A 23464-nucleotide genomic window follows, 5' to 3' on the forward strand; every position below is an offset into this window, starting at 1 on the left:
ATTTGAACCATGCCACCTTCTGGACGGACCATATTCTTGACCTTGGTTTGGCTTCCTCATAGATCAAAAGAGATATTGAGACAACATTGGAAGACAGATGCTATTAAAGCAAACTTAAGATTGTGGAAACGTGAGAGCACGCAGGGAATACAAAGCAACTATAGTGATGAAATTCAGCTTGATGATGCATATGATAAACCGGGTCTTTAGATATTCAAAAAACATTTCTTAAGTGCCTAATATGTGTTTCAGCAACCGGGTTATCACTTAGATGAATACAAATAGACATAGATGTTACCCTGTGAAGCTTATCGTCTAATTAGTGGCACACACGTATAATCATAAATTATTATAACAATTATTATAAAGAGAGGACAACCATGAGAGATTGTAATGGGAGTTATTTCTAGGCTGTGTATATTGTAAGACTCCTCTTAGGGAGATAGGGTAGAACTGTGATGATGAATGAGAAGGATCTAACTTGTTGACGGTGGTATTATCTCAGGGTGGAGCTGGGCAATAACATGAGTAGGAAGGTGAAGGTGAAATTTTTAAAGTCGGGATATGAACCTTGAATGCAAATTTATTTCAGGAACTATGGGCATATTTGAAAGATTTATAGCAAGAAAATGTACACATATGTCTATCTTTAAAATATATCACTCTTTTCTCACTGTGAAAACAGATTCAAAGTGCTCAAAATTGGAAGGGGAAAGGTGAGATGGAATCTGTTGCAGTAGATCCAAGTGACGTAGAACCTTTCACCAGAGTGGTGGTAGGGATGGAGCACTTATTTAGAAAATATATGTGACAGAACATGGAAATTGATTTGAAACGGGAAGAAAGGATAAAAGAAGAATCTAAAATCTGGATTTCTAATTTGCTTAACAAGATAGATCGTGGCCTATTCACTTAAACAGGGAATGTCAGAGGTGGTCAAGGTATTTAATAAAAAAATATTGAGTTCATCTTTGGATGTGATGAGATAGAGTTGTCTTTTGTAAAGTCCAAATGCAGCTATCATGTAAAAAGAAGATGATGAATTCAGAAGGAAGCTCAGGAACGGAGAAACAAAAAATTTAAATTCACAGATGTGGATGTGATTGTGAAGGGAGAAAAGATATCATAAAAAGGTGAAAAATAAGGACCAAATCTTGGGGACAGAGACCTCAAATGTCTAAAATCTAAGAGGAGGAGGAAGCAGTAAAAGTTAATGTGGATAAGCCAGAAAGGTGGGAAGTGGGGTGGATTAGAAGAGGATATTGTTCATGAAAGCTGAGGGAGAGAACATTTCAAAAGAAAGAGGATGATTAATAGTGTCTAATGCTACTTTGAATTCAAATAGATAAGGACTTAAAAATGTCTATTGAAAATAACAACCTAGAGATAACCAATAATCTTTTTTTCAGATAAGCTGATGGAATATCTTCATTATTGTTTTACTTCCTCACTGTCTCTTCCTCTTTCTTCATAAATTGTGTGCATTCTTTTTTATTAAGACAGGTGAAATGGAGGTAAATTGGGAAAGGATATAATCAATGGTGTAGACTGCTTGTAGCTTGCACAAGGCAGTATCTATCATGTTGTAAGTAATCTGTACAATCTTAACATTTATTTAAGTCTTCAGCCTTAGAGAAATGTGCATATTCTCAAATTAGCTATAAATGGCCTATAGACAAGGCATTTAAAATGTGATTTTCTCAGTTTGCAAAAATTAACCGCACTTACTCTAAGTCAGTACTTGCAAAGAAAGCCATGCTGTTCATCTGGTTGGTGATTGAGTAGCCATTATTCTTCTTTGCATTCCTGCATGCTGTTCATGGTGAAAAGTTTGGTGGCAATTTAATATGAAAATTTGAGCAATGCTGTGCCCAGGAGGGAAGCTGATTCAAGCAAGACAATACCTTGAGATAAACTGCAGAGACAATAGAACTGTTGTGCAGACAGTGTGGCTTATTGTTGCTCGTAGAGAGAGTATTGATTGATTTGCCTTTAAGCTCTACTCTGATTCTAAGCTAAGGGACTTTGCTTCCTTTCACCTCTCTATCCTCTCTAATACTAACTATATGTGTTCTTCTTGTCAGACGTAACCGTTACACCACATGGAATTGTTATTCTAATTTACTGGGCATTGGTAGAAATTTTTAATCATTACATCACACGAATTAAGTCCTGCAGAACTCCACAAAATAGGCTAATGTCAAGAAATTGAAGAATTGTTATAAACAAACTAAATAGGGAAATGGAATTAGAATTCTGAGCACCGACTCCATTTTCTCAACACTTAGCTACAAAACTAATACTATGGCTGTTAGCGGCTATTTAAAATAGCAGCAAACATATTGCTGAAGGAGGGTGTGGGTGTATGTCAGGCACTGTTTTTTGGCCAAATTTCAAATTGGATAATTCTCTACCAACTTTCTGAAGCTTCCTATTATTTTACTGAAGTAATATGTATTCCTCTTTATCAATCAGTGTTATTTGCTATTAAATATTTGCCATGATATATTTCAAAGCTGGTTCACTGATATTCTTTAACAGAAAGTTCTAGTTGGTTTAGTTGAAAGGTGATGAAGCTATCCAATATATGTAAATCGAGTGTCTTCTTTGAGCAAGACACTTTGAATCAATCAGAACATCTAGAAATGTGTTCTCACAAACAAAATTTTATATTTAACCAATGGAGCTTTTCCACAGTCCTTTAACTTCAGGTCAAATTGTTGACATCCATTACTATCAAATGGGAAACTCTGCTGGTTGTGTTTTCTGTTTTTAAAGGCACTAACAATATTTAAACTCATATTTTCAACATAAACCTTTCTACTTCTTTGCTTTACTGCCCTCCTCATCTTTTTCCTTCTATATACTTTTAAGAGGAGCACTCAAAGCTACATGGATGAAAAAGCCATCTTCACTTCATGTAATGACCAGCATCTTAAGTGGTTTCCAAGCTGTGTTGATGGATACTGCTTATCAAGTCATTTCTGTCTCTCTGTTTAAAATATACAAAACCAAATGTACTCTCAGAGACAGCAAAATAAATCAAATAATATACATTTGGTCCTTTTTGAAATGCCTGAAAGAAAGAAGAGCAGCACTTTAAAAAAAACACACACACACACAACACAAGCGCTTTGCTGGTTTTATTATTTTTTTCTTTCTTTAGCAGGCTTGAAATGATTTCTGAAAAGGAAAAAAAAAAAAGGTTACTGTGGAATTTCTATTTCAGCAAAATAGCTATTTTGAACTAAGTAGGATCAGCAAGGTAAATACAGAAAATAACTTTAAATGGACACATTTACCTGTAAGAACTAGAAGGCAATTGATACACTTCTAAAAAGCAGATTCTGAAGTAGAAAAAAAATAATAATAATTACTCCACTTTTCCCAGGAGAAAAAGGAATACAAGTAAACAGAAAGCATTAGCCTGTTTACATTAAAAAGATTGAATACATTTCATTGACTAATTGTCAATGTATTTATTTTGAGAACTATTAAATAATTTTAAATCTTGTCCTGCTTGGCAATTATACAACAAGTATTATGTATTTAACTACTAGAATAAAACCAGTAAATGCACTTACAACATTGAGATGCTGCCTAAACATCTCCATATAACCAGACTATCAAGGCTCTTCAAGCACTGATAGACAAACCTAATACTTTAACCTAGTGTTAGCTCTGCTTCTTCTTTGAAATGTTCAGTCAGTAGAAACTGATGCAAACTTTCAAATAGCCCAAACTAGCTGGTCTGTAGCATTCTAGCCAGTAGCTAGTGTCCAGCCTCTTTATTACTCTATGGTCTTCAGCATCTGTCCCTTGCTCACCTTTGTCGTTCAGTTCACTTCCTCTGCTTAAAATGCAGCTTTACAAACCCACCTCCTACTCCTTCGTCTCCTCCATCTCCTCTATCTCCTCCTTCTCATCTTCCTCCTCCCCCAATTCCTCCTCTTCCTCACTTCGTCCTCCTTTTCCTCTTCTTTTTCTCCTCCTTGTTCCCCTTCTTCATGTTGTAACCTACTTACTCCAACAATACTATCTTTTCTTCAACCAGTCAAAAAATTTCAAGTCTTTTCTCAGAATTTTGAAATCTTTCTCTCGCTCTAGAAACTACAACAGGGATTTACCATGAATCCCCTCCACCTCCTATTATAATTAATTAAAATGTCTTTTAATTGTACAGTTGTTTGGTTGTCTACTACCTATTAGTTTATGTGTGCTGTTTATACCTGCCCTATAGTAGACCATCCCCAGATATTAATATTAGTAGTAATATTTCTTCACCTAATCATTTAAGAATATCAGTTTTTGCTTTTTCTCAACCATATTTAATTATATGTATAATACTTGTTCTCCAGCATTAGTGATATGAGACAAATATGAGCCTATTGTTTTCAGGCCAAAGTTTATAGAAAGACTAGGGATCAGATATTTCCTTATCAGTGTCTCTTCCTAATGCACAGGGACAATTCAGTGTTTACCCTCAAGGTTTCATATCAAAATTGTTACCATAGAGTCCATTCTTGATATTCTGATTTAAATTACTTCCCTAGCTTTAATTTTTTATAGCCCATTGCACTTTTATGACAGGGAGGTGGAGGTCGCAGTGAGCTGAGATCATGACATTGCACTCCAGCCTGGGCAACAAGAGTGAAACTCTGTCTTAAAAAAAAAAAAAGCCACAAATTGAAAATGCATCTAATATACCTAACCTAACAAACATCATAGCTTATCCTACCTTAAACATTCTTGGAACACTTACATTGGCCTACATTTGGGCAAAATTACCTGGCAACACAGCACACTGTAGAGTATTGGTTGTTTGCTCTCATGGTCATGCGGCATACTGGGAGCTGCTGCTTACTGCCGATGCCCAGCATCATGAGGGAGTATCACCCTGCATATCACTAGCCAGGCAAAAGATCAAAAGTCAAAATTCCAACTATGGTTTCTACTGAATGCTTTTGTACCATCTTAAAGTAGAAAAACTTGAACCACTGTAAATCAGCACATTGTACCATCTGTATTACAATGATTACTCTGGCTTTCTCTGAATTTTTACACTCTTTAAATTTGTAATTACGTAAAACATTATAGTATCAAAATGTTTCTACTCTATTTTCTGTAACTTTTACAGCCTAAGAAATGTGCTTCAAAGGCCTCCATGGTTTTAGAAAACATAAGAGCTTCCCCTCCCTGCTAGGAAATGTGTCAACAAGGTACGTTAATTGTGTTCTAGTTCCCAATCATTTGCCCCTCTTTTCCAGTTTCAATTAGAGGTTTGCATAGCTTGGCACTTTGCCATGTGACTTGCATTGTCATCCTGTAAGTGAAATATACTTCCTCTCCTCAATGTCAAGCTTGGCCATGTGACTGACTTCTGCCAGTAATAATGAACCAGAAGTAGTGCAAGCCCATTCCTAGAGGAAGCTTTATGCACTGTTGACTGTTTCCACCAGGGCCCTGCTCTTTTCCCTTTGCTCTAAGAATAACATACTTTCAGCTGGAAACCATCATTCTCAGCAAACTATCGCAAGAACAGAAAACCAAACACTGCATGTTCTCACTCATAGGTGGAAATTGAACAATGAGATCACTTGGACACAGGAAGGGGAACATCACACACTGGAGCCTGTTGAGGGGTGGGGGGGAGGGGTAGCATTAGGAGATATACCTAATGTATATGATGAGTTAATTGGTGGGTGCAGCACATCAACATGGCACATGTATACGTAAGTAACAAAACTTCACATTGTGCACATGTACCCTAGAACATAAAGTATTGATATAAAAAAAAGAATAACATGTTTCCAACAGGACTCCTTTTTTTTCAGCCTGTGTTCTGGCAGGTGACAACATGTAGAGCAGCAGCAAAGCTCACCACAGCCAAGAACACAGCAAGAGCTAAACTAACGTTATTGTATGCTACTAAGATGTTAGGGTTACTTCACAATAATTTCATAACCTAGTGAGAGTTGATTATATACATGTACATAAGAGACTTTTATTCTAATATACAAGCATATAAATAAAGTTCTACTCTTTTTTGTCTGATGCTATTAAAATTTCTTGATAAGCATAATCTAAAAGATTATTGGCACCTGGGGGACATCTTACTTCCTTCACCTCAGGTAGGCTTTAACCATTACCAGATGCCACACCTGATGAGTTTGTCTCACAGAGTGTCCGTCATTATTCACTCCACACAGCTGTTGAGAGGAGGGAAAATGAAATGTCTAGAATTGATCCTTTCATCTTGTCTCTTTTTAAAATGTGAATTCTCATCCTTTCTCCAAATTCTTCTATTAATAAAAGCCCACAAAATAATGCATAGTGGATTTGAAGCAGAGGGCATCCAAGCAGGACTTTCATTCTTTCTGAAATAATTGAACTAAATCAAAGTTGCCTGAGGAAGAATGAAATGTGATGTTCCCTCATTGCACCCCACCACATTGTGTGAACATGCCTCTGAACATCTCATAAACAATTTTGCTGCCACTAATTAAAAAATAAGAAAAAAGTTAGAGGGTTTTTTTTTTTTGCTTTTGGGGGCAGCAAATGAAATTGCTTTAAAAAAACTGCATGACTTGGCATGTTATATTTTATCAGAATTAAAAACAATTGTCTTTAACATTAAGAAAAGATGATTTTAAGAGAACTAGCTTAAATGTACTAGATTTTACTCTTTGACTTGGTACATATACAGATACCATTTTTGTTTTTCCTTTTTTCCTCACACCGATTCAACTTCAGTAATTTACTTCTCATGCAATTCAAATTGCTGTCTTCCTTTTAGAAATAGATTAGTCATAATAAAGGTAGAAAAGGAGATCTAGGACTGGGAGATTTCATAGACATTCTTTAAGAATAGCAGTCATTTACTCTTGAAAAGGAAAATTTTTTAGGGAGAATGTATAAAGGGAAGACAGCACCAGAGCTGCTTTGTAATCTCCATATATGAACCCATGATTGCCATGATGTGACTCTGTTTTAATCAGGACTAATTACTTTTAGCAAGTAAACCTCTTTGGGTAGTCATTAAAGAAATTAATGTCATTAAAGAAATACTTTATATGAAATCTCATGAAACACTAGGGTGCAGTGGAAACAATGTTATGTGCTCACTGTGGTAGGCAGAATAATGGCTCCTCAAGATACTCACATCCAAATCCCCAGAACCTGTGAGTATGTTACCTTCTGTGGCAAAAGGGATTTTGCAAATGTGATTAATATCCTTGAGATGAGGATATTAGCCTGGGTTATCCAGGTGGCCCAAATATAATCACACGAGTACTTAAAATAGTTCTCAAATAAGGCTGGAAGGAGACATTATTAGGGAAGAAATATCAGAGATGAAAAGTTTCTGCCTTTGAAGATGAGGGAAGGGACTATGAGTCAACAAATGTGGCCTCTAGAAGCTGGAAAAGGCAAGCAAATAGATTTTCCTCTAGAACATCCAGATAGCAGCACAGCTCTGTTGACAGCTCGATTTGAGACTTATTTTAGACTACTGCCCTACAGAACAGTAAAACACTAAATCTGTATAATTTAAGCGACTGAGTTTGTGATAATTTGTTATTGGTAATATACTTAGCAAACACAATTGCCTTTTCTTGCTGCATACACAGTTAGACCACATTTCTGGTGTATGAACTGCATCCCTATGAAGGGCCCTGTGCTTGCTTAGTTTAATGCTAAGTTGCCACATTGTCCTGAAATTCTTAATAATGCCTGAACAAGGAGTTCCATATTTTCATTTTGCACTGGACCCCCAAATTATGTCTATTGTCCTATTGAGCCACTAAGATTGAGATCTGCCCAGTGACATAGTTTGAGGGATGGGCCCTAATATGAAATAACGAAATATGTTGAAACAAAACTTTCCCTATTCTCCCCTTTATCTCTCCTTCATTTGGCAACAGGCATTAGAGGATCCAGTAAGAATGCAGAGTTCCCAGGAAATGCTGGGCCCACTACATTGGGAAAACAAAAATTGATTCCCTGAATCACAGTGTGGAGCAGTGTCCCCTACTGTGGACTGTGATAGAAGCCAGAAATAAATTTTTATTATGTTAATCCTCTGATATTTTAGAATTGTTTATTACAGCAATTGGTCTCACGGTTAAAACCAGGAGCTCAGCCAGGTACGGTGGCTCACGCCTGCAATTCCAGCACTTTGGAAGGCCTAGGCGGGCAGATCACAAGGTCAGGAGTTTGAGAGCAGCCTGGCCAATACAGTTAAACCCGGTATCTACTGAAAATACAAAAATTAGCTGGGCGTGGTGGCAGGCGCCCGTAGTACCAGCTACTCAGGAGGCTGAGGCAGGAGAATTGCTTGAACCTGGGAGGCAGAGGTTGTAGTGAGCTGAGATCGTGCCACTGCACTCCAGCCTGGGCGACAGAGTGAGACTCCATCTCAAAAAAAAAAAAAAAAAAGGAGCTCTACCTAAATTATTACCTGAGCAAGAAATAATATTTCTAGATGTAACAATGGAAGTAATACCAAAAATGTTATGCTTATTCAGTTTAGTTGATAAATAAAAATAATCCTGAAAAATGTTACAAAAACCTTGACCTTTTTTCTACCCAACCCTACTTCCTTCTCCATAGTGTAAGGTCTACAGGCAAGAGAAATAAAATATATTAGCTAATTTGATTTTTCTATAGTTCACGCCATGAGAAGTAAACCTTTTTGTTAACCATTGTAAAGTGTAATATTTATTAACACATACACAAAAGCCAAAATGTTATCAATATGTTTTAATAACACTTATTTTTAACATATATGTTGAGCTTGAAAACCTTTTAGTTACTATTTTCTGATGATTGATTTATATGAATATTGTGCAATGGAATTTCCTTCTTACTGAATTATATTTCCCTAGAAATAAAACCAGGATTTCTAGAACATGATAAAATTTATATCTGACAAGTTTTAAGGATATTTGAGGGGTTTCTGCAATCAGCATTTATTTTCAGGATCCTTTACTTTTATAATGAGAAATGGCATTTAGATAACAATGTGAGTACTCAAAGTGATCATGGATATTAATAGGGAGTAAACTCACAAATTCTACATATTTTCAAAGAAAAATACTATAAAATACATGTTTACAATAAAATGTAACATGAGTGAATGTTAGTGTTTAAAAGATTATATGGTTTAGAGTATATTTGAATTGTTTGAATTGCTATTTATACTTGCTTTGCTTTATCCTGAAAGCCTTGTCACCAATTTGCAGTCTTATTTATTTATTTCAACACATCAGTACCAAGTGTTTACCAGAATATGATTATAGACAAGGTTTTACAATGTTTTATTTTTGCTTTACATATCCTAGGTTATTTACTTGGAAGTATTTTTGAAGTGATTATATTTTCACAAGTCATTGTAACTAATAGTACAAAAAGGACCTTGTCTATACCCCTCAGTTTTCTTTTATAGTTACATTTTAAAACTGTAAAAATACAAATATATAATAATAATATTGGCTTTGATATATCCTATATATTTTTAATAATTCTCTTGTTTTACTTATGCTAATTTGTGTGTGTTTAACTCCTGAATTTTATGGATTAACAATTCCATTTTGATTGAAATTATTTTGTGGTTATGTAAAATATTTGCATGTGTAAAAATCCAAAGCTATGTCACAGGAAACTTCCACAGAAGCTTAACTTTCATCTATCTGCCATATTAATGATTTGTCTCTATGTCTATCTACCTCTGCTTGGGGAGTAAATAATCCTTTCCTTGGTTTAAGTACTACTTTGAGAGAGTTAGACCTTCACAGTGATTTTATACCTATAAGATTTAATTTCCTGCTTGGCTTAACCCCCGGCCCCCGGCCACCCACCAGAGGCTTTATCTTTATTTTATTTTATTTTTATTTTTTTTGGTAACTATGTGGAAAAACAAGAGAAAGCCACGATGTTAATGTATAGTCTGTTTTGTTAGTCAAAGTCAAGCTTCCTTAAGGCAAAGTTTTCTCATCCCTTCTCCCTTCACTGCTAATTAAATTAATAATAGTTCTTCAAATGATTAAAAAAATACATACCTACTATGATTTGAATGTGTCCCCCATGATTACATGTTGAAAATTTAATCCCTAGTACAACCGTGTTGTGAGAAGGGACTGTTGCATCATGAGTACCCTGCCCTCATGAATAGACAAATGAATGTCAGTTGTCACGGGAATGGGTTCGTTAGAAAAGTGAATTGTGTCCCCCACTGGCTCTTTCATGCTTTCTTGCCCTTCTGCCTTCTGCCATAGGATGACATACAAAGATACAAAGAAGTATATTGCTAGATACAGGCTCCTTGACCCTCGACTTCCCAGCTTTCACAACTGTAAGAAATAAATGGCTATTTTTTATAAATTGTCACTCTGTTACAGCAGCACAAAAAAAAAACTAAGACAGTACTTGAACATAAACCTTCACAGAAAGTGGTTAAATCAGGAAGGGGCCATGATTGCTTTTGCTTCTGTTTTTTAAGTGTTTTCCTTGGTTATTTATTTTCATTATTGCCTTTGTTCCAGACTTCTAATCAAGAGCACAGAATAACACAAAATGGCTCACCGACAAATAGGATTCCAGGCAGAAAAAGATACCTATATAGTTTAAGGTTTTTAGCTGTTAAAAGATTGAAAAGCTCAGAAGATATTTTGCTATTACTGGCATGGTTAAGATGACTTGGATGTTTTGGGTTTTGAACAAATGAAATACATGTGCAATGTCTCACTAGTTCCAAACAATGATTCTGCTTTTACTTTTCTGCTTCACTGAAATGAGTGATTTTACCATCAGTGAAACCTATGACAAGGTTGGAAGGGAGATTGATTTTTGGTTGAGCAGAGTGATATTAGAAAGCCGACTGACATTCACAAAACATAAAATTGCACATCATCGCACATTAAAATTACACTTATGGCCATCCAGGAACAAACAAACATTAATTGATTGAGTACTGTGTGCCTACCATTGACTCAGTCACAAATAATATGAAAAAACACTTCTCTACAGACAAAAAATTATACCTACTATAACATTATACTAAACATATTTTTAACAAAGTATGTTTAAATCCTTACTAGACATGGTAAGTAAGGATTTAAACATATTTTGTTAAAAATTGAACTTACTGATTTTTAATCATGAAAGGTTAGTAACTAAAATCACATGAAACATGAGTTTGAGTAAGGTGAAAGAAAAACACGCTTCAAATGCTTGCTAGGCACGTATAATTATGGCTTTAGTTTTCAATTACATTCCTGGGAAAAGAGTAATATTTATTGATTTTTAAATTACAACCAGTAAAATTGACAACAGTTATTTTTTTATGTTGAGAATATTTTAATGGTGACTTCTGTTTGAAAATTGCAGACTTAACACAAATACATATTTCCTCTTTCTCTTGACATATCATTAAAATAATAGTAAAGCAATAGATTAAATATTATAATTCAGAACAATAAGGAAAACTAATGGCAATCATGAAAAAATAAAAGATATTAGCAAGTTTCTGGAAGATGAAAAGCAGTAGACAGTGTTGAGTGATGACAGATGGAAGCCGCAGTCTTGCTGACAAGCAGTGGGGGTTGGAACTGATGACGTAGCTAAACTGTCTGCGAGGCTGCACAGAAGGCAGGGGCACAGCAGTGATTGTCATGCCTACGCAAGATTCCATCCCACAAATGGGACCATCTAGAGGCAGGTTTCTTTACTTTAAAACGACATAGTTAGTGCCATGACTTTGGCAGAAATAGTAGGAATTAATGTCCCTATTCCCATTCTTGTAATTAAGAGTTCCCCTGCAAAATGATCGTGTGCCTGGGCCTTACCCAGAAGATATGTCCTCCAGGTGAAAAGCTCACACAGGTTTATGCAGCTATAAGTCAACCTTCATTTTATTAGTAAATCCAAATCTTTAACCATGTGCCACCATGCAAGACTAACATGAAAGGGAAAACCGAGATAAAGAAAAGCAACTTTGACGAAAACAGAGAAAAATAAATAATACTAACACAAAACCAATATTCTAATTATTATCTCCTGGGTAGGACTAAGTCTTTTACCCATTTAAAAAGATGCAAAGAAAGCTAGGTGTGGTGGCTCACACCTGTAATCCCAGCATTTCTGGGCGCCAAGGTGGGCGGATTGCTTGAGTTCAGGATTTCGAGACCTGCCTGGTGAACATGATGAAACACAGTCTCTACTAAAAACACAAAAATTAGCCCAGCATGGTGGTGCACACCTGTAATCCCAGCTACTTGGGAGGCTGAGGCAGGAGACTCACTTGAACCTGGGAGGTGGAGGTTGCAGTGAGCTTGGAGCATCCCCCTGCACTCTAGCTTGGGTGACAAAGGGAGGGAGGCTCCGTCTAAAAAAAAAAAAAAAAGAAGAAACAAAGAAAATCTAATAATAACAAAGTATCCAGGGTTTTATGCAAACTAAAAACAAAATTCAAAATAAATAAAAGATAAGCTTGAAGAAATCTCCCTGAATATAAAACAAAACTACAAAGAGGTAAATGTATGAGAGAAAAGACAAAAGATGAATAAGGATCAGCTAACAATGAGAAAGTTCAGAGAAAGTTGTGAATAATAATAAAATTACAAGAAAATTTCTCTGAGTTAAAGGCCTTCACATTAGAAAAGCCTGAATCGTAAACACAGTGAATGGAAAATTATCAACACATAGACACATTGAGGTGAAATTACAAATCACCAGGGATAAAGAGGAAATCTTAAAATTTTCCACAAACACAAAAACCCAAACTCACCTACAATAGAGTAAGAAACAGCTTAACATTATTGTTCCTACAAGATAACGGAGCCATATCTCCTTGGCATTAAGTGAACAATGACTTTCAACCCAGAATATATTTCACTGTAAGCTTTCTGGACTAATTGATTTCTGTTTTCTAGCTGCAATTAAATTGCTTTTATTGAGATAATTGTAGATCTGCATGCAGTTACAAGAAAGACCACAGTGAGTTCTCCTGAACACTTTTGACTCATTGTAAAGTTTTGTAAAATATAGAAAGATATCACCACGAGGGTATTGATGCTGCTACAATCCAACAATCTTATTAAGATTTTCTCAGTTATTTTACCCTTGTGTGTGTGTCTCTCTGTATGTGTGTGTGTGTGTGTGTGCCCACACTAAGTCCTGTATAATTTTATCACCTATATACGTTCATGTACCTACCACTACAGTCAAAATAATGAAGAATTCCAACACCACGAGGTTCTCTCATGTGCCTTTTTATAACCAACCACACTGTTCATTTTTATTCCACATCCATCTCTAATCCCTGGCGACCACTAATCTCCCCTGCGCTGCTGAATGTGTCAATTTTTATTTTGATAATTATTGGACTGCTTACATTATCTTGACTGAGTTTTGGTAGTTTGTGGTATTTGAAGAATTGGTCCATTTATTTAAGTTGTAGTAGTTGCAACTATCAATTTATCTGTAGTATTTTATTATATTTTTGATGATTATAGAATCTGTACTGATATCCTGTTTCATTTCTGATGTTGATTATTTGTATCATCTCAGTCATCAGTAATTCACAGGAATTGACAATTTTATTAACTTTTTTAAAAAACTGCTTTTCTCATTGATTTTCTCTATGGCTTTCTTATTTTTAATTTATTGATATCTGCTTTATTTTTATTTTATTCTTCTGCTTGCTTTGGGTTTATGTTGCTTTGTTCTTTTCTAAGTTTCTGAAGTAAACATAAAAGTTATTGTTGGATATGTTTGTGACTCTCTAATATGAGCATTTACAGCCACAAATTTCCCTCTCACCACTGCTTTAGCTGCATCTCACAAATTTGATGTGTTTTGTGGGTTCTCAAAATTCAGTTCTATGTATTTTTAAAATTTTCTTTGAACTTTTTTCTTTGAGTCAGATTATTTAGAAGTATGTTTCTTAGTTTCCGTGTGTTCAGCGATTTTCCTGTTGTGGTTCTCTTATTGACTTCTACTTTGATTCAGTGTAGTCAGAGAATATACTCAACATGATACATTTATTTTATAGTTGGTAGTTCAAACATGTTTGTGATAGCTACTTTAAATTTCTCAAAAAACAAAAACTTGAGATATATTTTACGGCCCAAGATATCATCTATTCGGATAAATGATCTACGGATACTTAAAAAAATGCATTCTGCTGCTGTTAGGAGGAGTGTCCTGTATATGTCAGTTAAATCCTGTTGATTGATTGCCTTGTTCAGATCTTCTATATCTTTAATAGTTTTCTGCCTAGAAGTTGCATTCATTGCTGTGAAGAAGGAGGTGTTACATTTCCCAGCTATAATTATGGATTTGTCTATTTCTACTTTCAGCTCTATCAGGTTTGATTTTATGTGGATAAGTTTCTGTTTTTTTTGGTGTGTCCATATTTAGGATAATTTTATCTTCCTGGTGGGTTCATCTTTTTATTATTATATAATGTCCCTCTTTGTCTCTATTAATTTTCTTTGCTGAGGGATCTATTTTATCAGATTTTAATATAGCAACGCCTATTTTCCATTAATGTTTGCATGGTATATCATTTTATATTTAAATAAAATATATATTTATAGTTTTCACTCATCACTTGCCTGTGTTGTTGAATTTGAAGTGAGTCTGTCGTAAACAACAGGATGTATCATGGGTTCCGAACACCACTCCTGGGTATGATGTTTTCTGAACAGGATTTGCAGGATTCAACACATAGTCAAACTCATAGTTATAATTGATTATAGCAGGAGATTTAGCCAGCAAAGAAGAAGGTACATGCAGTGCAATCCAGAGGAAAAAAGGTGAAAGCTCTTGGAAAATCCTCTCCTAATGGAATCGCATAGAAGTGCTGAATTCCTCAAGCGAAGTGTGACAACATGTGTGAAATGTTTTTTGTTTTTGTTTGTTTGTTTTTACTAAAAATGTTTTTTAAAGACTGGCAGTGTCAGAGGGTTTTGTTTTTGTTTTTGGTTTTTTTTTGGAACCAGTCACATAGGCATCTTTTGCTTAGGGTGTACGAAAATTCCAGACTCCCAGAAGAAAAGCAGGTGTTCAACATAAACCATATTATTTGTACCATTTAGTCACAGTGAAAACCTTTTCAGATTTAGGTGAGAATTCTACCAAAATCCAAGTTCCCAGAGAACAGTCAAGGACCAGTCTTTCTAATGATTGCAACCTCAGGTTTACTGTGTTAATTCTTTTCTGCACACAGTATATTGTTCAGATTAATTTTTGTCCCCACTCCATCAATCTCTATCTTTTGATTGTTGTATTGAGAGCATCAATATTTAAGTTAATTATTCATGTGTTAAAGTTTAAGTCTGTCATTTTTTTTGTTTTCTATTCCTTCTGGTTCTCATTCGGGATTTCTCTTTTCTTGCCTTACTGTATATTAGCAAGAGCATTTTTAAAAACATTTCATCTTGATTTGTATTGTATTGTATTGTATTGTATTGTATTGTATTGTATTGTATTTTTTTGAGACAGAGTCTTGCTCTGTTGCCCAGGTTGGAGTGCAGTGGCACGATCTTGGCCCACTGCAAGCTCCACCTCCCAGGTTCACACCATTCTTCTGCCTCAGCCTCCCGAGTAACTAGGACTACAGGTGCCCACTGCCACGTCCGGCTAACTTTTTGTATTTTTAGTAGAGACGGGGTTTCACCATGTTAGCCAGGATGGTCTCAATCTCCTGACCTCGTGATCCACCTGCCTCGGCCTTGCAAAGTGCCAGGATTACAGCCATGAGCCCCCGTGCCTGGCCCATCTTGATTTATTTAAAGTAGTTTTGAGTATATCTCTGGTTATAATTTTTGTAGTGGTCACAATGAGTATTAAAATATATATGTGTGACATAACAGCCTACTGGGATGAACATTCCACCATTTCACGTGCAGTATGGAAATCTCATTTCCATTTAGATCTCACTTCTATATATTTGTCTTGAGTATCAGATCGTGTTATAATTTTTGTTTTAATCATCAAATAAAATTTATAAAACTCATGAGGAAAAAACAGTCTATTGTATGTACCCCTAGTTCTTCTCTTTTCTCCCTTCCTTCTTCATGATGTTCTGATACCTTCTTTTATCATTTCCTTTCTATTTGAAGATCCCTTTAGCCAGCCTTGAAGGGAAGTCTATAGTGACAACTTATTTTAGTTTTAGTTTGCTTGAAATGTTTTAATTTCCTTTTTATTTCTGAAAGGAATGTTATTAACTATTAATTATATTTATTAATTTATATATGCTTATTATTATTAATATGAACTTAATTATTACAGTTCTCTTATTGCTTGAAAAATATTATGATACTACCCCGTGACCTCCACAGTTTCAGATGACAAATCTACTGGAATTCAAATTGCTATTTTTCTATAGATAACGTACGATTTATCTTGGCTACTTTCAATACTTTTTCTTCCTTTTTTACTTTCAAATTTTTGATTATATTATGTCTTAGCATGGATTTTCTTTTGGGGGGTTTACCTGTACAGCGTTGCCTCAGCGTCCTAGCTGTAGGTTTGTGTCTTTTGCCAAATTTAGGAAGTCTCAGCCATTATTTCTTCAAACACTGTTTCAGTCTCTTTTTTTTTTTTTTTCTCTCAATGATATAAATGTTGGGTCTTTGTTATATCTCACAGGTCCCTAAAGATCTGTTCAGTTTTTTATTTCTGCCTATTTTCTCTGTCTTGTAAAGATTGTATTAATTCTATTTTTTCTGTTTCAATTTCACTGATTCTATTATCTGCCATCTCCATATTACAATTAAGCCTATTCAAGTAGTTTTTTTTCTCTCTTATTGTATTTTCAGTTTCATAATTTCAATTGGGTTCATTTTTATAACTTTTATTTCTTTGCTGAGATTTTCTGTTTTTAAATTTGTTTTGTGATTGACAGTTCAAGCACATTTATGATAGCTACTTTAAAATTCTTATCAGATAGTTCCAACATATGATTCATTTCGATTTGGGCATCAGTTGGTTGTTTTCTCTTATTCAAGTTGTATTTTTTTTTTATTCTTTATATTACGAGTGATTTTTTTCCTATTGTATCCTGGACATTTAATCTATTATATTAGAAGAATCTGTGTCCTTTTTATTTGTTTTTAAAAAATCTTAGCATGCAGGCACTACGTTTAGATAGAACACTTGGGACTTGACTCATGTTTGTGGGCTGTGGTTCCAATGTGGTTTAATTATGAGAGCCTTTGCGGTGTTCTTTTAATCTTTCTGGTTTATCTGGTCCTCTAGTAGCTTGCACTATTTCCTGTGGTGCTGCTATGGGTGCGAAGGCACTTCCCTTGGTCTGGCTATCAGGCATATCTCTGCCTGGGGGAAAGTATAGTGTAATTTTCCTACTGGTGCACCCACTCTCGTAGTGTTTCTGGGTCAGGTAGGAAATTCTTGGGGCTTCAGGGGCACAGATACTTGTCAGATTTAGGCCCTTGCTATAACTGGGTGCCTTGTCCACTTGCTCAACTGAGTTTATCTTGGAAGGAAACGAGAATCTGGGTCCTTCTGAAACAAAAAGCTTCCCAGACAAGGTTACTTGTGATGACTGAGTCCCTCTTATAGGTTCGACCTGCACACTCTGGTATCTCTAGGCAGGGTAGAAGAGTGTAGATCCACTGGGACTAGGAGCATTCCTGGGCCAGGCCACCTGTTGTATCTTTCTCCTCTACGAGCTCTGCTTACCTGCTTTTGTATCTTTTAGTGGATAAGGAGAGCTTCAGACCTGGTTGTCAAGAAGAGTATCTCCCCTGGCTACTCATTTCTGGCAGGGTTCCAATTAATGCCCCTTTCTTGTGGTGTTGGTCTCCCCTAATGTTGTCAGAGACATTCCTATTTGGAAAGGAATGTCTATTTGCCTGTCTTCTGTTGCTATGTTAGGGCTCAAGAAATGCTGGGTCTGGGTGACCTTTCTCTGTTGGGTAGGCGGACACAAGATGCCCTGCCACCCCTGTGCTGTCTCTTCAGTACTAGCTTCTTAAAGCTGCTGTGTGTTTACTTATCACCTTTCAGAGTTTGCCTTTGCTTATGTCTTCTACAATTTCCAGAGTGTATAGTTGTCCCTAGTGGGAAGATTTAGGGAAAAACAAGTCTGTATCATCTTTTGCAAACCAGAAATCCCCTAATTGACTTTCTAGAATATATTAATATTATTTATATAATATATTATTATTATTTAATACATTTTATTAAAGAGTGGTTGAATGACTTGTTTTGAAGTAAATAAGTAATTTAAAAAAAAATATTTTAGCTTGGGCCTGTTTTAAAACCTAAATATATATTTTTTAAAGTCTACACACATTTCTGTACCTTCTTCAGTGCTTTCTAAGATTAAAGTGTGGTCTGACCACTTATTTAAATAATAATACCAGGTATCATCTTAACAAGACACATGCAGAATAACAATGTTTTCTCCTTTGACAGAGAAAAACCAAGCCAGAGAGAGGTTCACTGAATTATGAAAAGTGTTAGGCTAGATAGTGCTGTCATGAAACTGAAACCCAGATTTATATCTATCTAGCTATCCTAGTTCATTTTCTGTTGCTATAACTAGCTTATGGCTCTAAAGGTTGGGAGGTTCAAGAGCATGGTACTGGTATCTGGTGGGGGCCTTCCTGCTGCATCATGACATAGTGAGAGGCATCACGTGGTGAGATAGAGCAAGTAAACCTCAGAGAGGTTGCTTGTATGACAAAGCCATTCCCATGATAGTGACATTAATCCTTTCATGAGGGCAGAGACCTCATTAATCTATTAATTTGTTTATGAGGGCAGAGGGATTAAGTTTTCTGCAAGCACATGAATTTTTCAGAAACACATAAGGCATAGCACTTGCTTAATAAATGTTTTGTTCCTTACATTTAAATCTCATAATTTTAGACATAGCCTTCTATAAACCTGTATATCAAAAAAACATGTACCTGGAAATTATCAATATGTGTGAGATTTAAAATGCTCTATCTATTTCAGTGTATGAGCCTACAAAACATGGTTTAATGTCAGACTTTTCTTGCCTCAAATCTAAGTTTCTCCATTTACTGTCAATAAACCTTGAATAAGCTACTTCATCTTTCTGAATCTCAGTTTCCTTACCTATAAGTTGAAGTTATATATACCCCATCATGCCTTTTTGTGGTTAGCCAGAGAAACATTGCAAAACCAACTTGAATTATTCCTGACACAATAAAGATACTTAAAATGATATATAATTTATATTATTATTAGTATAATGGTGATCATTATAATAATGATGAAAAGGAAGATAAAAAATATGCTTCAAAATATTGAAGCATAGAAATAAAATATTCTAGCTTCACAAATCAACTAGAACAAATTAGGTTCATGTGGATAGGAGATATGAGAAATTGAAATACATGATGAGAAAAGGTGTAGTTATAATAAATAAAGCAAGAAGAAATAAAAATAGTTTTATAGATTCAAATCAAAATTTTCTCATCATCATTCACTTTCTGTATAAATGCAGGAAAGGGAAAAGATCATATCAGAAAATCAAGGGGAACAAAAAAGTATGCATTTAACACATTTAAAATATTCACAAAATGTTAACAACTAGTTATAAGCTAAGAATGAATCACTGGTTCGGCTTTATAGTTGTGGAAACTTCATGCATATCTTATTAAGTAAGTTCTCCAAGAAAGAAAGGAACCATTATCTTGGAATAGCTGAAATATTTAAACACTATTCCCATTAAATAATAAGCTAAAATGTAAATGCTGATGGCACATGTAAATGGGGAAGATAACATTCTAGATCTGCAGCTGCTACCAGAGAGCATATGCAAATGTCCAGCACATGACACATACAAGAAAATAAATGGAATATTAGAAATAATTTGATCTGCTAGAGTTATTTTACTGATGAATAAACTGAGGCTAAAAGTGTACATGATGAAAAATGTGGCATTTCCTAGTGATGCAAATTACTGAGGAAAAAGAAAAATAAAACAAAGCAAAGCACCCTGTTTTTGGAATCAGATCTACTTATAATAGGAATTACAGAGACCATTTGTGGAAGTAGTAACATAGATGTACCAATTACCGTTATACATATATCCTGAAAATAGACTATAAATGAATTCTATTGTAAAAGATAGATTTTCCATCGTGTACTTTAACACAAAACAAACAAACAAATACACTTTGAAATGCAAATAATTATTTCATAATGTAATACATTTTAAATGTTCTCTTTTAAAATTTTAATATTTGTAATTGTTCATTAAACAAACATGTAGTGACACATGTCAATACATATTGGACATGGAACATATACAAATGTGTATGGTCCTTCCTAACAAGTAGCTTAACAACTAGTGAAATAAACAGGTACACCACTAGCTGACTAGCTGTAACATATAACCCTATGTTATTTTCTTTTTTTTTTTTTTTTTTTTGAGACGGAGTCTCGCTCTGTCGCCGGGGCTGGAGTGCAGTGGCCGGATCTCAGCTCACTGCAAGCTCCGCCTCCCGGGTTTACGCCATTCTCCTGCCTCAGCCTCCTGAGTAGCTGGGACTACAGGCGCCCGCCACCTCGCCCGGCTAGTTTTTTGTATTTTTTAGTAGAGACGGGGTTTCACAGTATTAGCCAGGATGGTCTCGATCTCCTGACCTCGTGATCCGCCCGTCTCGGCCTCCCAAAGTGCTGGGATTACAGGCTTGAGCCACCGCGCCCGGCCCTATGTCATTTTCTTAAGAAAGACAGAAACAAATGCTAAGACGATGCTGGAGGCATAGTGATTAGAAAAGACTTTCCAGAGAAGTAGGTACCCAAATATGGCATAAAGAATAAGTACAGGCCGGGTGCGGTGGCTCACGCCTGTAATCCCAGCACTTTGGGAGGCCGAGACGGGCGGATCACGAGGTCAGGAGATCGAGATCATCCTGACTAACACGGTGAAACCCTGTCTCTACTAAAAATACAAAAATTAGCCGGGCGCGGTGGCAGGTGCCTGTAGTCCCAGCTACAAGGGAGGCTGAGGCAGGAGAATGTCGTGAACTCGGGAGGCGGAGCTTGCAATGAGTGGAGATCGCGCCACCGCACTCCAGCCTGGGTGACAGAGCGAGACTCCGTCTCAAAAAAAAAAAAAAAGAAAAGAAAAGAATAAGTACAGATTAGGTGGTGGAGATGGAAGAAGAGAATGTTTTTCAAACATAAGCAAAAGCACAGCAGTATAGAAATAAATTGTGTAAATTACATAATAATTGAGCTGGGGTTGTGAGGACTCAAGGTTCACGGGAATAGAAGGTCAATGATATCAGAAATAGTACTGAAATCTTAGGTTAGAACCAGTAGTTAAAGATGATTGATGCCATCTTTAAGAGTTAAGATTTATTCTAAGTATAAGGAGAAGCCACCATTGGTTCATGAGCAAGAAATGGCAATCACAATTGTGGTTTTGGAGGACAGCTGACAGCTACATAATGAATTGGTTCAATGGGTAGATTTGAAGACAAGAGTTCATTTGGAAGTCTACAGAACAAGTCAGAAAGGATAAAAAAAATGGCAAGTATCTAAATTCAAATTGTTACTGTGAAAATAAAAGAGAATGGGTGGTGAACGACAGTAAAAAGATACACTGAATGAAAGAGAATATTTGCAAATTATATGTCTGTAAAGAGACTTGTATCAAACATATGAAAAGAACACTTCAAATGCAATAATAAAAAGATAAACAACCCAATTAAAATAAGGAAAATTATCTGAATATTTTTCTAAAGAAGATATGTAAATAACTAATGAACACATGAAAAAGTATGCCGTATCAATTAGTCATTACAGAAACAGAAATAGAAGCAATAAGGAAATGATACTTTACACCCACAAGGATGGTTAAAATCACAAAACGATAATAAATTTGGTGAAGATGTGAAGAAACTGGTATCCTCATACGTTGCTGGTAGGCATTTAAGATGATACAGCCACTCTGGGAAAAAGTTGGCAGTTCTTCAAAACATTAAATGTGGAATTACCATATGACCCAGTAATTTCAGTCTTAGGTATATATCCAAGAGACATAAAAGCAGATGTCCACACTAACACTTGTACATGAATGTTTATAAAAGCATCATTTATAATAGTCAAAGAATATAATAAACAACCCAAATATATATCAATTGATGTATGGGTAAAAAAGAAGTGGTCTATATAGCCATACAATGGAATATCACTTAGCTAAAAATGAAGTATTGGTATGTGCTACAACATGGATAAACATTGAAAAAATAATGTTACATGGGAGAAGCAAGTAAGAAAAGACTATATATTATATGATTAGAAGCAAGTCAGAAAAAACTATATGTTTTATGATTCCACTTATATAAGCTGTCCAGTAGAAGCATTTTGTCTCCATAGAGATAAAAAGTAGATTAATTTGCCTGAGAAGAGGGATGGCTCAGGTGGGAGTGGGGAGTGAGTAACAATCAATACTCATTTCAGGGAGATGATGAAATGTTCTAAAAGTGATTAGGATGATGGTGGCGCCACTCTGTAAACATATGTAAAATCTTTGTATTTTATACCTTAAGTGCATGAATTGTATGATGCTTGAATTATTAATATATCTTGATAAAAAATTTGAAAGTGTGTGAATTTGAGTGATATTTCAGAGTCAAAGTGGGCAGAATTTAATAACTACAAACTTAGAGTGTTAATAAATAAGGTTGTTAATAAAATTTTGTCTTGTGATTGATCTTTTGTGTAACTGTGGACATGACATTGCTACCATATAAAATTTTTAAAAATCAGATAGAAGAACATGTTTGAGGAGACAAAATAAACTTTATTTCATACATGTTGAATAGAAGCTTTGGTTTCTTTAATCTTTCGTTGTCATTCATGACACTACTAATTTTGAAGAGATACTGGAAAAACTGGATATTCACATTCTGAAGAATTAAACTAGACACTTATCTCTCATTATATACAAAAATCAACTCAAAGTAGATTAAATACTTAAATATAAGACTTAAAACTATAAAATTATTAGAAGAAAATATAGAAAAAACGCTTTATAATGTTGGTCTAGGCAAGGATTTTTTGGATAAAAAACATAGGCAACAAAATATAAACAGACAAATGGGATTACACCAAACTAAAAAGCTGCTACACAGCAAAAGAAACAATCAACAGGGTAAAGTGACAATCTATAGAGTGAGAGAAAGTATTTTCAACTTGAAACTATGCATCTGGCAAGTGGCTAATAATCAAAATATATAAGACTCAAATAGACATTTTTCAAAAGAAGACATACAAATAGGCAACAGGCATATATAAAAATGCTCAACATCATCAATTATCAGGGAAATGCAAATCAAAACCCCAAAGAGGTATGAGTTCATCCTATTTAGAATGGCTATTGCCAAAAGACAAAAAAAAAATGCTGGCGTGTATTGCAGAAGTGGGACGCCCCTCTCCACCACTG

This window comes from Trachypithecus francoisi, unplaced genomic scaffold, assembly GCF_009764315.1.
Source record: "Trachypithecus francoisi isolate TF-2019V2 unplaced genomic scaffold, Tfra_2.0 Lachesis_group13, whole genome shotgun sequence".
NCBI classification, from domain to species: domain Eukaryota; kingdom Metazoa; phylum Chordata; class Mammalia; order Primates; family Cercopithecidae; genus Trachypithecus; species Trachypithecus francoisi.